The following is a 14052-nucleotide window of genomic DNA, read 5'->3' as shown; positions in this document are numbered from 1 at the left end:
AAAACATAACTGCAAATCTCATGCAATAGGCATGGGGGCATATTTATAATTCCCTAGCGCCAAATTAGCGCCATTATTTTTTTAAGTTAATGTGGCCTAACAAGGCCAAAATCCCCAAGCTGTATTTACAGAGTGGCGGAATGCATGCATCGCTCCACTCTGTAACCCTATGCGCTACATTATGCCTGCGCCAGACATAATGCATGCAAAGGCGGCTCCTGTTAGGGGGAGCCGAAAAAATGGTGCAAGGAAATCTATGAGATTTCCTTTTGCCATTTTTTTACAGCACTTTTAACGCCTGCTCAGAGCAGGCGTTAAAAGGAGCTTCCATTATTTAGAAAGGGCCCCTATGTACTCTGAAGGAGTAGTGCCAATATTTTGACGCCACTCATGCAGAGTACCTCAACAGCGTAATGAAAAATGATGCTATTGCCCCCTACCATGAACCAGGGTGCGCCATATTTTAAATACGCTGCGCACATGGTGGTAGTAGGGGGCGCTAAGGGGGGCAGGGAAAGTGGTACTGCGCTTGGTGCAGCGCCACTTTCCATAAACATACCCCATAGTATCACAATATTTTAGCATGAAATCAGCCTACTGTTCCAAACTAACAGACACCACCATCTTACCCTCCTTTACGAATCATCACAAAATATTCTAAAAAACCAGGGCCTCATTTACAATGCCCTTGAGCCACTGGAGAATCACTTTGAGCGACGCTCTGGTGGCCAAATGCCCTGCATCATATTTAAAAGGTGGCGTTACCCCACTGTTTGTGGCTTAACGCTGCCTTGTATATACGGCCCCTTCACACGTATCACTTAGCGTGAGAGGGACGTGCAGTGGGTAATGCTGCATTCTCCTCGTTTTTGCTTTTTCTATGTGTACTGCATTCTGCAGCACACATAGAAACAGCAAAATGCCATGAATGACTGCTTATATACAGAAAGGTGTCGCTTTCTTCACATAAACAATCCTTAAATAATGACGATTTTCTCCTCCTATGTGTGCTGCATTTTGCATCACAAATATAACAAATCACCATTGTTGATTGTGTATGTGCAGTAAGGCAACCCTTCCTGCACATAAACAATCATTCACTGCAATGCAGGCACCCTTGCACTATCATGCAAGTGTCACTGCGTTGGTGATAGGCAGCTAAATTTTGTGCCTGCGACAGGGAAAACACAGGCGTATTGTCTTAAATATGGCGCATTGCTACGTTTCTGAAGTGACACAGCTCAGCTCTGCCAAATTTGGCGCTACTCCACTTCGTAGTAAAGGAGGCCCCCAGTGAGCTACACTTAAAATGCCTGCAGGTACCACTAGTACACCAATACCATCTACTTCCCTGAGCCCTACTGATACCATTCCACTTGACATTCCAGTCTCAAGTGCTCCTCCTATGGTACCTGTGTGCACCACCAACTTTACCTGCACTTGTGAGCGTGAGCTTTTTGCAGATTGACCAATGGCATTACAGAGTCAATACTTGTCTTGCTCTCATTAGCAGCCGGATGCAGGAAATCCTGTTGTAGCTCACAGTGAACAAGATACAAATTTACCATTTTGGCACAGCATAACACCAGTTTCAACTGCCCTCAATCCATGGCCAACAGGGTAGAAAACTGTGGCATTTTTCTTGGGCATGTATCTTAGCCTTCACAAGCTGATAGCCCACGTAATCGAGAAGAAATTCCCTCTCGCTTCAAAAGAAAGTAATTCATCTTGCACCACCAAGCCTATGGTACATTATTGTAGGTACAGCACTGAAAAAACGTGTATTTATTTAATAGTTGTCACCCAGGCATGTTGGATGGCTCAGTTAAACGCTACTCTTGTTCATCTGCTGTGAGCTACCTGTTACTAGTTTATTAAGGAGGATATAGCCATGTTTCGAAGTCCTGGCAAAATGCAGTTTGAAACACAGTAGCAAAAAGTGGATATAAATATTATTAGTTTGGCAACAAAAAACAGGAGGGCTGAAAGAGAAGTCCATCTCATTAGATTGTGCCACTAAATTCCAATGCTCAGGACTACCTTTAGAGTAAAAGTTAGAGTGAGAAGCTACATTTAAAGGCTTCTGCACAGCCTACAAATGTAAATCAGGCACGACCCTAAAATATCTGAAAAGCAAACTTCTGCAACACAATAGTACAAGACCAGTGTGGTCCAAGTGACAGGTTTTGCCAACTCCAGGCATCTTCACGTTCACAGCAATGGGAGCTTGTTATTTCACAGCATAGCCCTCAAACTACAGGGTCACACCTCCCCCTTGGATTTCTGTCAGATACACTCCCATTTCTAGTTCTGATCAAATCGTAACTTAACTTGTATTTCCATAGCGCTTACTATCCCAGATGAGGCATTGAGAGTGCTACTCTGGAATCCAAGTTTGTAGGTAAGAAGCTCGTAGATTAGTAAAGAGTATATATTTAGTGCTTCCTTGTGGATCATTTACAAGTGTTTTATTTAGTTCTTATTGAGATCTTATGCATTTATTGCATTGTTTTAGAAATTGATGAATTGAAGTGGATTAGTAAAGGTAAGATGTGAGATGTTATTGGGAGAGGTGGACTGTGATAATTTGGGTTATAAGTTTTGAGGGTTGGAATCCCCATAAATAATAAACAAATCCTTGTCAGGGTGAACCACAAAAGACAAAAAGGCCCTCATTATGATATTGGCGGTAATTACCGCTTACCACCATGCTGACTGCTGCCAACATACCGCTGCCGCAGTGGATTACCGCTACCCATGTTATGACACACACATAGCAATCCGTCACTATACAGCCACACACATGTCAGCCAGCCCAAAGGTCAGTGATAAACTGGCAGTAGCAAAACCCACACCGTTGCACCAACAAAGCATTCAATGGTGGTAAACCATCGGCGCTACATACCGCTGCGCTCAAAATACACACAAAACAACACTACACTGGACAATTAAAATAACACACACCTGACACCCAGACACACATCACACCCACACACCCACATCACTATAAAACACACAGCCACATTACCCACAACCCTTTATGACTGCAAACAAGTACCACAAGAGAGATAGCAAGACCACAGACAAGACCACAGCCACACACCACCATCATCTATACACCATCCACGCACCTTACATCACACACCCCAACACATCACTCCACACACCCTCACTCACACTACCCACACTACACCCATGGCACCACAACAACACCCCAGGTTCTCAGAGGAGGAGCTAAGGGTCATGGTGGAGGAAATCATCCACGTAGAGCCACAGCGATTCGGATTACAGGGGCAGCAGACATCCATTGCTAGGAAGATGGAGCTATGGCGGAGAATCATGGACAGGGTCAACGGCGTGGGACAGTACCCCAGAACAAGGGATGACATCAGGAAGAGGTGGAACGACCAACGGGGGAAGGTTTGTTCCATGGCAGGAAGACACCAAATAGCTGTACAGAGGACTGGCAGTGGACCCCCACCTCCTCCCCCACAACTAACAACATGGGAGGAGCAACTCATGGCAATCATGCATCCTGAGGGCGTAGCAGGAGAAGGAGGAGGACTGGACTCTGGTAAGTCAAATCTCTATTACTATCACCCCCCTGCATGCCATCACATACCTCCACCCTTACCCTCACTCCCATCACTCCACCACCTCCCACACACCCCACCATCACAACCCACCCCTCCCACTACCAAGCCCTGCATGCTCTACCAATGCATGGACCCCCATGACAGACCTGCATGGACACCCATCACTAAAGCATGCACACTAGAAGGAAACAGCAAGCCCACCAAATAACTACTCATACAAGGTAAAGCTGCCAGGGCAGTAACAACCATAGAGGGCAACACACCCATGCACAAGAAGTCACACGCAGAAACAATAACACTGCATTTACATCCTCACATGTCCCACAGCCAGCGTCACCGGAGAGGAGGTGCCAGCAACATCCAGCCCCCTCCCCAGCATGCTCTGGATGCCTGGATCTGGACGACCAACCTGGCCCATCAGGGTTACCCAGGCACAGTCCCATACCACCACAGAGCCTCCCCCTCAGGAAACACCACCACAGCACCCACCCAGCAGGCCCATACCTCTGTCCCCAGGACACATCAATCAGCAGTGTGTCCACCACTACAGGGACCCCAGGCCACCCCACAAACACAGGACGATCAGGGACCTGGGGTCAGTGGAAGTGGGCATACGGTTCAGGGGACAGAGTCACAGGACAACAGGGAAGCTGGGAGGACTGCTGTGCGACAGGGGGAGGACAGGCCCAGGGAACCGACTCTCCAGGAGGCACTCACTTAGATCCTGGGAGCATACCACCATTCCCAAGAGACAATGGGCCAGGTACTAGACAAGTTACAGGAGAACCAACGGCTACAGGAGGGATAGTACCTGGGGATCAAGGAGGACTTGAAGTCCATTAACACCACCCTGGTCTCCATTGCAGGGGTACTGGCAGACATGGCCAACAGTATGAGGGAGGCAGTGGCACACACCGGGGTCCTACCACTAGCCAAACATATAAACAGCCCTCCACCTCCGCTGCCGCTAGTGGACAGGAAGCCCCACCACAGGACCAATAGGTCACTAGCACCTCTCTCCCTGCAGAAGGATACCCACCCGCAAATGTTCCCTGCGATTCAGACAGAAACCACAGACTATTGCCAAGACCTCTGCCAGGAAATAAGACTCTCCGATTGTCACCCTTGTGTCCCACCCTGTCACCCTCTCCACCTTGAACTGCCATGGCTCCACTTCCTATGCCCCCTTGGACAATGCACCTGTGATCCACATAGACGGGACTCTATCCTGGACTTTCCTCCACAATCGCTCCAGCCTATTGCACATCCCCCTCTTCTCATTAGCACTTAAACAAACACCATTAAAAAAAGTATGGAGTCTGTCAAATGATTGAACAATGTATTTGTTTAACAAGCTTTAAACACTGCAATACAACTGTACAGTAATGTATACATGTGGATGACCTGTAGTTGGCTACGCTCAACACCCCAGGAGCGATAGTGGGGCACAAATATCTGCAAATAGAGATGCCAAAGGGTACAGTCTGTGGCCATAGAAGTGGGAAAATCAGCCTGACAGTGACAATGTCAAACACAAAACTGTCAATTAAAAGTAAAGTTACACTGACTTACCTTTGTGTCATTGGAAATATTGACAAATTATTACACTTCTGTTGTCATCATCCTCTGCCTCCTCATCTTCACTGTCCACAGGGTCCACTGCTGCCACACACCCATCTCCAGCCTCATCGTCCTGCAGAAAAGGCACCTGGCGACGTAAGGCAACGTTGTGCAACATACAGCATGCCACGATGATCTGGCAGACCTTCTTGGGTGAGTAGCACAGGGAACCACCTGTCAGATTGAGGCAACAAAACCTAGCCTTCAGGAGGCCGAATGTTCTCTCTATGATTCTTCTTGTTCGCCCATGTGCCTCATTGTAACGTTCCTCTGCCCTTGTCCTGGGATTCCGCGCAGGGGTCAGTAGCCATGAGAGGTTTGGATAACCAGAGTCCCCTGCAAATATTGAGTGACAACTGTTAGACACAGACTAACCCTTAGGGCCCACACCATACCCATACACCAACATCCACTGGGTGGGAACCAGGGCTCACCTATTAGCCACACCCGGTGCCTCTGGAGTTGAGGCATCACATGTGGGATGCTGCTATTCCTCAGGATAAAGGCATCATGCACAGACCCATGATACTTAGCAATGACATGGGAGATGTACTGATCCGCCAGGTACACTATCTGTACATTCATTGAGGGAAAGCTCATTTGATTTCTGAACACCTGTTCATTTCTCAGGGAGGGGGTGGGGACAAATGCTATATGCGTACCATCAATAGCCCCAATAATGTTGGGGATATGTCCCATTGCATAGGAATCAGCTTTCACTGTTGCCAAATCCTCCACCTGGGGTAAAACGATGTAGCTGCGTATGTGTTTAATCAGGCCAGACAACACTCTGGTCAGCACTATTGAGAACATTGGCTGTGACACTACTGCTGCCAAGCCCACTGTCACTTGAAAGGAGCCAGTTGCAGGAAATAGAGCACAGATAGGACTTGCACAAGTGGGGTGATCCCGGTGGGGTGACGGATAGCAGATATCAGGTCAGGCTCCAATTGGGCACAAAGCACTGTGATTGTGGCCCTGTCCAGTCTGTAGGTGAGGATAATGTGCCTGTTCTCCATTGTTGCCAAGTCCACCAGGGGCCTGTACATGGGGGGATGTCTCCATCTCCTATTCATCCACAGCGGTTGCAATCTAGGGGGCAAAACGGTGAGCAGCTGGTCAGTATCCCACATTTCCAAACACTACATTTCATTGCATGTTTTGACTGTAACAGTATACTGTTGGATAGGCCCAAATGGTACTTATGTGCACTCTGATGCAGTTAGGTGCCATGGCCTGCCCACCCCCCTGAAATGCCTGTCCTGTTAGGAGGGACATGTGGAAATGAGGAAATTCCACAGACGTTGTGAGCTGTTGCTGAAGGCGGTCGCGAACCGCCGTGCAACTCCTCATTGGTTACCATTGGGCCCTACGGGATACAGTGGCCAATGGTGATGTATGCTGGCGGTGACGGCACGCACCGCCACGGACGAGACTGCCATTTTCTATCTGTTCACTCACTTGCTACCAGACCTTCAACAGGAGTGGACCTACACTGCATTTGCTGTGGTGACCTGTGTCTGGAACCTGCCATGGCTCATGTCACTGGGGAAAGGTCCCCTGCCTTCACCGTGGCTGAGTCGGAGAGACTTGTGGATGGGGTCCTAACCCAGCACTGAATGCTGTCTGGGCCTCTAGACCAACAGGTGAGTACACTGTGAGCCGGATGCATGGGGCATGAATGCATGGAGTGGTGTGTGTGAAGGCCTCGTGTAGGAGGGGGTTGGTAGAAGGGCCCTGGGCAGCATGCTGCATGTATGCTGGGCCATGTCTGTGCATGAGGGGATGGGAGGGCTATGGTGGGCCATGAGTGTAACAGGCAGGATGGTTTAACTAATACCTTTCCTTGTGTGTGTATTTCCCTGCAGGTCAGCGCCCATCAGAAAAAGGGTACATGGCGTGCCATCTACAAGGACATGTGGACCCTGGGGGTCTATGGCAGACGGAGCATCCACTTTCAGAAATGGTGGGAGGACCTGAGACGCTGGGCATGGAAGACTGTGAAGGCCCAGCTGGGGATGGCCTCCCAACGAGGAAGGGGTGACCGTCAAGCCCTGACCCCTCTGATGGCCCGCATACTGGCGGGGGACTATCCGGTGCTGGATGGGCACTTGGGGGCATCACAGCAGCCACAAGGGGGTGAGTACAGTGCCCCAATATACTACCTGCACGTGGTGGGGTGGCATCCGGGTGGGGGGATGTGCGTCTGTGGGTGCTCCTAGGCCAGGCCAGACATTTCAGGGTAAGTCCCATGTTGGGTAAGGTCTGATGGAAACTTCCTCCAACCAAGCTAGTAGGCATCCACTACTGAGCCGGGGTCTGTGGATCGCAGGTATGCTGCAATTGGCGTTAGGTGTCCCTGTCCCTGGGCTGGTGACTAGCATTGTGACTGTTAGTGCATTGCCTAGTGGTTAGGGCTGTTCCCTGTGTGTGTGTGTGTGTGTCGGGAACGCCAACAGTGGTGTTGTTGCCGCCATTGACCAAGTGTATCCTTTGTCTCTCCCCCCCTAATTGTTTTGTCACCCTGTCATAATGTGCATTAGCATCATCTGGCGGAGGAGCAGAGGCAACAGTGATGGGTAGAGCTGCATCCCACAGGACCCAGGAGGCCAAATCCACCGACATTGAGGGCACCAGTTGGATGGAGGGCGAGGGGAACACTACGGCAGAGACTGGAGGGGACAGTTCACACAGTGATATCTCCTCTGATGGAAGCTCCCTGGTGGTGGCAGACACCTCTGTGCCCCCCCAACTACAGGTACAGCCACCACCCCCGTACCAGCACCACCCTCCCAGCAGCCCCTCAGCATGTTTCCCCAGCCCACTCACCTAGGAGGGTGGGCATCACCTTCGCCCCAGGCACCTCATGCCCTACCCCAGTTAGCCCTGCTGCCCTGAGAGAGGAGGCTATTGACCTCCTGTAATCCATCTCTGTCGGGCAGTCAACCATTGTGAATGCCATCCAGGGGCTGGCAGCCCATTTGCAACAGACAAATGCATTCCTGGAGGACATTCACTCTGGCATGGCGGCCCAACAGAGCTCAATCCAGGCTCCAGTCTCCTCCCTGAGGGCAGCCATTGCCCCTGTTTCTAGCCTCCCCCATCCAACTTTCTCTACCCATCCCATTCCCCATAACCCCAACTTATCCCACGCACACTTGCAGACCAGCATGCACACAGGACAACACAGGAGTGGTTCAGGCAAACACAAGCATCACACATCATCACACAGGCACTCACACAAACACCTTCCAGAATCAGACATACCAACATCCACTGCCTCCACTGTGTCCCCCTCCTCCTCCTCGTCCACCTCCTTCCCAGTAGCATCTACACTCACACCTGCATGCACTACATCCTCATCCACTACCACCATCATGCCTATCACTACACGCCCCTCACTGGCAGTCACCACCCCCACATCCATGCACACGTCCCCTGTGTCCTCTCCCACTGTGTCTGTGCCCCCTCCTCCGAAAGTACACAAACGCAAGCACTCAGACATCCAACAGCCATCCATCTCACAACAGCATCCAGCCCATGCACCTGCACCCAAAATCAGCCGACAGACACCTCCGACAACCACTTCCTCTTCCTCCGCTCCCAATCCTTCACCCTCTTCCCGCCCCAATGTCCCTAAAAAGCTTTTCCTCTCCACCGTTGACCTCTTCCCTACCACTTCCCCCCGTCCTTCACGTCGGGCCAGGGTGGTCAGAACCCAGGCGAGCATCTCAGCCATCCAGTCCACGGCCACAGTAGTGTCGACAGCTACCCCAGGTGGGAGAGGATACCGGGCACCAGGCAGCCCCACTGAAAGGGTGCCTGTACCAGGTGCTTCAAGGAAGGGCAAGGAGGCACCACCAGCTGCATCTAGGAAGGGCAAAGAGGCACCCCCAGCTGCTACAGGGAAGGTCAAGGAGGCACCCCCAGCTGCTACAGGGAAGGGCAGGAGGCAATCCTCGGCTGCTGACAGGAAGGGCAAGGGGCCTGGACCAACAGGCAGGAAGGACAGGAGTCATGGTGCTGGGACTCATTCAGAGCCCTCACCACCAACCATGGTGGTTCAGCCATCCAAGGATGCAAGGGAAGGGCTGGAGCCTCCCTCCACCACTGGAAGCACTGACACCTGCACCGCCAAAGCCACCACTGAGCAGCTGTCACCGCCAGCGGGCAGTGTGTAGTCCTGCACCCATGGGCTGTTGTGCGGCCTGGGCCCTGCAAATCCTGTGGGTCTGACACCCAGGTGAGAGACTGTGACCTTGCACTCCCCAAGATCTGCATCAGAGGGCACAATGCCCCTTCCAGAACCACGAGAGGAAGCCATCCACTCACCCCATCCTTCCCAGGATGAAGCACACAGGGCACAATGCTCCCTCCACAACAAGTGGAGAAGCCATTCACTCACCCCATCCTTCCCAGGATGAAGCACACTGGGGACAATGCGCCCTCCATAACCAGTGGGAGAAGCCATCTGCTCACCTCATCCTTCCCTGGATGAAGCACACTAGGCACAATACCCCTCCAGAATAAGTGGAGAAGACATCCGCTCACCCCATCCTTCCCAGGTTGAAGCACATTGGGCACAATGCCCCCTCCAGAACCAGGGGAGAAGCCATCCACTCACCCCATCCTTCCCAGGATGAAGCACACTGGGCACAATGCCCCCTCCAGAATCAGTGGAAGAAGCCATCCACTCACCCCATCCTTACCCAGGATGAAGCACACAGCACAATGCCCCCTCCAGAACCAGTGGAGAAGCCATCCACTCACACCATCCTTCCCAGGATGAAGAAGACTGGGCACAATGCACCCTCCAGAACTAGTGGAGAAGCCATCCACTCACCACATCCTTCCCAGGATGAAGCACACAGGGCACAATGCCCCCTCCAGAACCAATGGAAGAAGCTACCCACTAGAGAGACTGTGTGCTTGCACTCCCCAGGACCAAGCAGTGGGCAAACCACCTACTTGAGAGACTGTGGTCTTGCACTCCCCAGGACCAAGCAGTGGGCAAATAACCCACTTGAGAGACTGTGGTCTTGCACTCCAGAGGACCAAGCAGTGGGCAAACCACTCACTAAAGCAACTGTGGACTTGCACTCCCCAGGACCAAGCAGTGGGCAAACCACCTACTTGAGAGACTGATCCTTGCACTCCCCAGGACCAAGCAGTGGACAAACCGCCCACTTGAGAGAATGTGGCCTTGCACTCTCCATGATCAAGCAGTGGGCAAATCACCCACGTCAGAGACTGTGGCCTTTCACTCCCCAGGACCAAGCAGTGTGCAGACCACCCACTTGAGAGACTGTGGCCTTGCACTCTCCAGGACCAAGCAGTGGGCATGTAGCCCCATCCAGGACCAGTGGCGTTGTACCATCTTTCGGCTGAGGTGCCCCGAAAACCCTGTCTGCCTGAGGTGCCTCTGTATTTTCGACCTGATGCCCCTACAGTGTTCTCTCCGTGTTGTTGCAGGAATGGGGTGGGGCCTTGACCTATGTGATGTGGCCCTGTGGCCCACTGACATTGAGGACTGGGCAGTGTCCCTACATTTGTAAATATGTATATACGTTTGGATTTTGAAGCACTTATTCTTAGTATTTTGTCATTACACTCACGTTCTTCAAATCATTTTGTTCTTGCATTATTCCTGGGGGGTACGGGGTGAATATGTAATGTTACTGCATCTGGTTGTGTGTATGGTGTTGGGGGTGGGGGTGTTGCGTATGTGTGTCACTCTCTTTTTCCTCCCCCCTCCCTTGTGTGCTAGGCGGCAGTACTCACCGTGGTCATCTTTGCCGACGTTGATGTTCATAATGCAGCAGAAGGTAGAAGAGCATGGGGAATATGTGCAGCTCGGGCTCCATGGCATTGTGGTTGTTCCCTGAGTCTCCACAGGTGAGTCCTTTGACTTCTGAGATCTGTTTCCGCCAGGCTTTTGATGTCATTGGTACCGCCCTGGAAAAGGTGGCAGATAGGCCGGTCATAATAGTGTGGGCTGTACATTGTTTTCTGCCTAGCTGTTGGCGGGAACCACCAGGATGCTTTTTGATTCCGCTGTGGCGGTCGGTTTGTTAAAGTGGCTGTCTGTCGGAGCGGTTTCGCTGTGGTCATAATTCCATTTTTGTTACCGCCGGCCTGTTGGTGGTATTACTGCCGCTTTATCACCGACCGCCAGGGTTGTAATGAGGGCCTAAATCAACCTGTGCTTAATCCTGTAAAAGTTTGACACAAAGGTAGTCAGGCTAAATTTAGAGGCAATGTGTAAAGTATTTATATACCATTCAATCAGCAATAAAGGGAAAACACAACATATGAATAGATCTATAGCCAATTTAAAAACTGAGAGCACATTCTAATAAATAAAATAATGCCAAAAACATAAAAAAACTCCTGTAGATTTGGAGATATTAATTTGTAAAGTTTTAGGTCAGAATAGTTCCCAGAAGCACAATGTTCAATGCATGGTAATATGGTTGCAATAGACTGATGAAAAGTTACAAGTTCAGGCAGCTTATGATGGAGTACAGATCACAAAGAGGGACCAGGTTTGTCCTCCTAAACAATTACTTTCTCAAGTCTGAGGCAAAGAGTTCCATCGGCGTTGAAGTGGGCTGCACGGAGGAGGCTTTCATCATGAGGAGCAGGTCGAGCTTTGCAGACTGTCGTCACTGTAACACAAAGAGCCGGTCATCACTGAAGCTTTGTATTGATTGATCATCACAGGGCAGCTGCTGTCAGTGCAAAGTGCAGGTCTCATGCTGCTGATCACTGTGGACAGTCCTTGACTGCACGAAGAGGAGGTCCAGCTTGAGCTTTGTGCTTGTGGTTGTCATGGGCAGTCAACACAAAATGTTCACTTTTCTGTCACAAGGAGCCCAAAGCTTCAATAATTTCACATTTCTTGAGGAGTTCTCGCTGATGCCAGCTAAGGGTCCAGGACCTGGGGTCACCTCTTGGGGGGGGGGTGAGGATTCAATCCAGTAGAGGTCAATGGCATGGCTCAGGCAAGTCCAGGCAGGTGTTGTTACTTCTGGCCCACTGGACAGTTGCAGGGAAGCCTCCGTAAGCTTGTTGTGTCCCTGTACCTCACAGGGGAGGTCAGTAAACTGACCCTTGGAGTCTCACTGGGTAGCCAGGGTTCATGGAAAGCAGGTCTAATCCTTCTTCAGTTAGCAGGGTAGTCCCCCTACAGAATCTTCCACAGGTCCAGGAGTGTTCTGATGAGAGGTTCTGAATACCATATTTTTAAGTCTTGTGCCAGCCTTTGTGTGGAGGAATTCCGTGACCTAGCCCCAAAACTGGTTCTATGCAGTTCTTCCCCTTCCTCTAGGTTTCGCTCCAAACTGTGTAAGGTGAAAAAAGGCAGAGCAGGCCTTGTGGCAGTTTCTTTTAAGGGGCTTCAGGCAAAGAGTTTTGAAGTGTAATCAGGACAGGGGACAGTGCATCTTCAGTCATCCTGTCAGGAAAATACACTCCTCTCACGCCTAGGCCTTCTTTGTGACCATACCTGGAAGTAAAAAACAAACCCCGACAGCAGAGCCATTTACCGCCATGTGACCCAGAACACTGGGCGAAAGGCACAGTTGGTTTGGGCAAAAAAATGCCAACTTTCTAAAAGTGGCATTCTCAAAGTTGGACCTTTAAATCTGTCTTTCTCATTGTTGGGGATTTTATGCTACAATTCATTTGAGTGTGAACAGCATATCTCTGTCTGTTCCCAATCTGAATTTAGCACCTATTAAATGTAATAAGGTAGTCCAGTGTAATTCCATGGGAGAGATAGGCCTTACTGCAGTGAAAAAGAACTTCAGGAGTTTTTTACTGTCAGGACATGTAAAACTTAAACACTCGTCCTACTTTTTAATTGCCAAGCACTCTTCCCGAGGAGTGGTTAAGGCCTACCTTAGGGATGATTTCAAAGTTTTAAAATCTATGATTTAGGCATGGCAAAGGTGTATTTTGACTGCTGAAATGGCAGTGTAAAACTGCACTATAGGCTGCAGTGGCAGACTTGAGAAATGTTTTAAGAGGCCGCTTTGGTGAGTGGCACAATGAGTTATGTTGTCCATTGGTAGCATTTAATTTACAGAGTACCATTTAGAATGTACTTATAAGTAAAGTCAATATACATACTAGGTGTGGGCTATTGTTACCATGTTTTAAGGAGAGGACACAAGCACTTGAGCACTTGTCAGCAGTGGTAAAGTGCACAGGGTCCTAAAGCCAACAAAAACAACTTCAGCCTAAATCGGGAAGTGAAGGCAAAACATTTGGAAGAATACCACACTAATGATTTCAGGTCTAACATGGATGAATGCACATTTTAGCTGGATGAAGTGGGTAAAGGAGGGAAGAGTTTGGAAATGGTGTTTGGAGGTCCATAGTAGTTGGAGAGGTTTGGGAAAAGTCAGAGAGTAGGGGTATGGGTAGTGAAATTTCTCCTCCTCACCCAGTAAGTAAAGATTATTATATACATATATATAGAGATATATATACAACCATATTTAAATAAATAGCAATATGTATAAATACATACATAAATATTCATAGTGTAGGTATGTGTGGTGGTGAAACCTAGGGTAGCTGGATGGTGAGAGGATGGCATATTGACAGAGCACATGGACCAGTCTCAGTAGTCATGGTGCCAGAGTATGGGATAGCTGGTAGGGGTGCGGTTGGGTGTATGTGTGTGTGTGTGGATGTGTGTGTGGATAGAGCATGGGTGAAACTGTGCCTGGATGATGAGTGGTGGATTGCGGAGTGGTTGGTAAGCAAAGTGTCTGTGTGTATGTGTGTGTGTGTGTGTTCATGAACAGAGAGAGCAAGGATAGGTTCA

Source organism: Pleurodeles waltl, chromosome 4_2, assembly GCF_031143425.1.
Source record: "Pleurodeles waltl isolate 20211129_DDA chromosome 4_2, aPleWal1.hap1.20221129, whole genome shotgun sequence".
Classification (NCBI taxonomy): Eukaryota; Metazoa; Chordata; class Amphibia; order Caudata; family Salamandridae; genus Pleurodeles; species Pleurodeles waltl.
Note: the sequence above shows the minus strand (reverse complement) of the source record.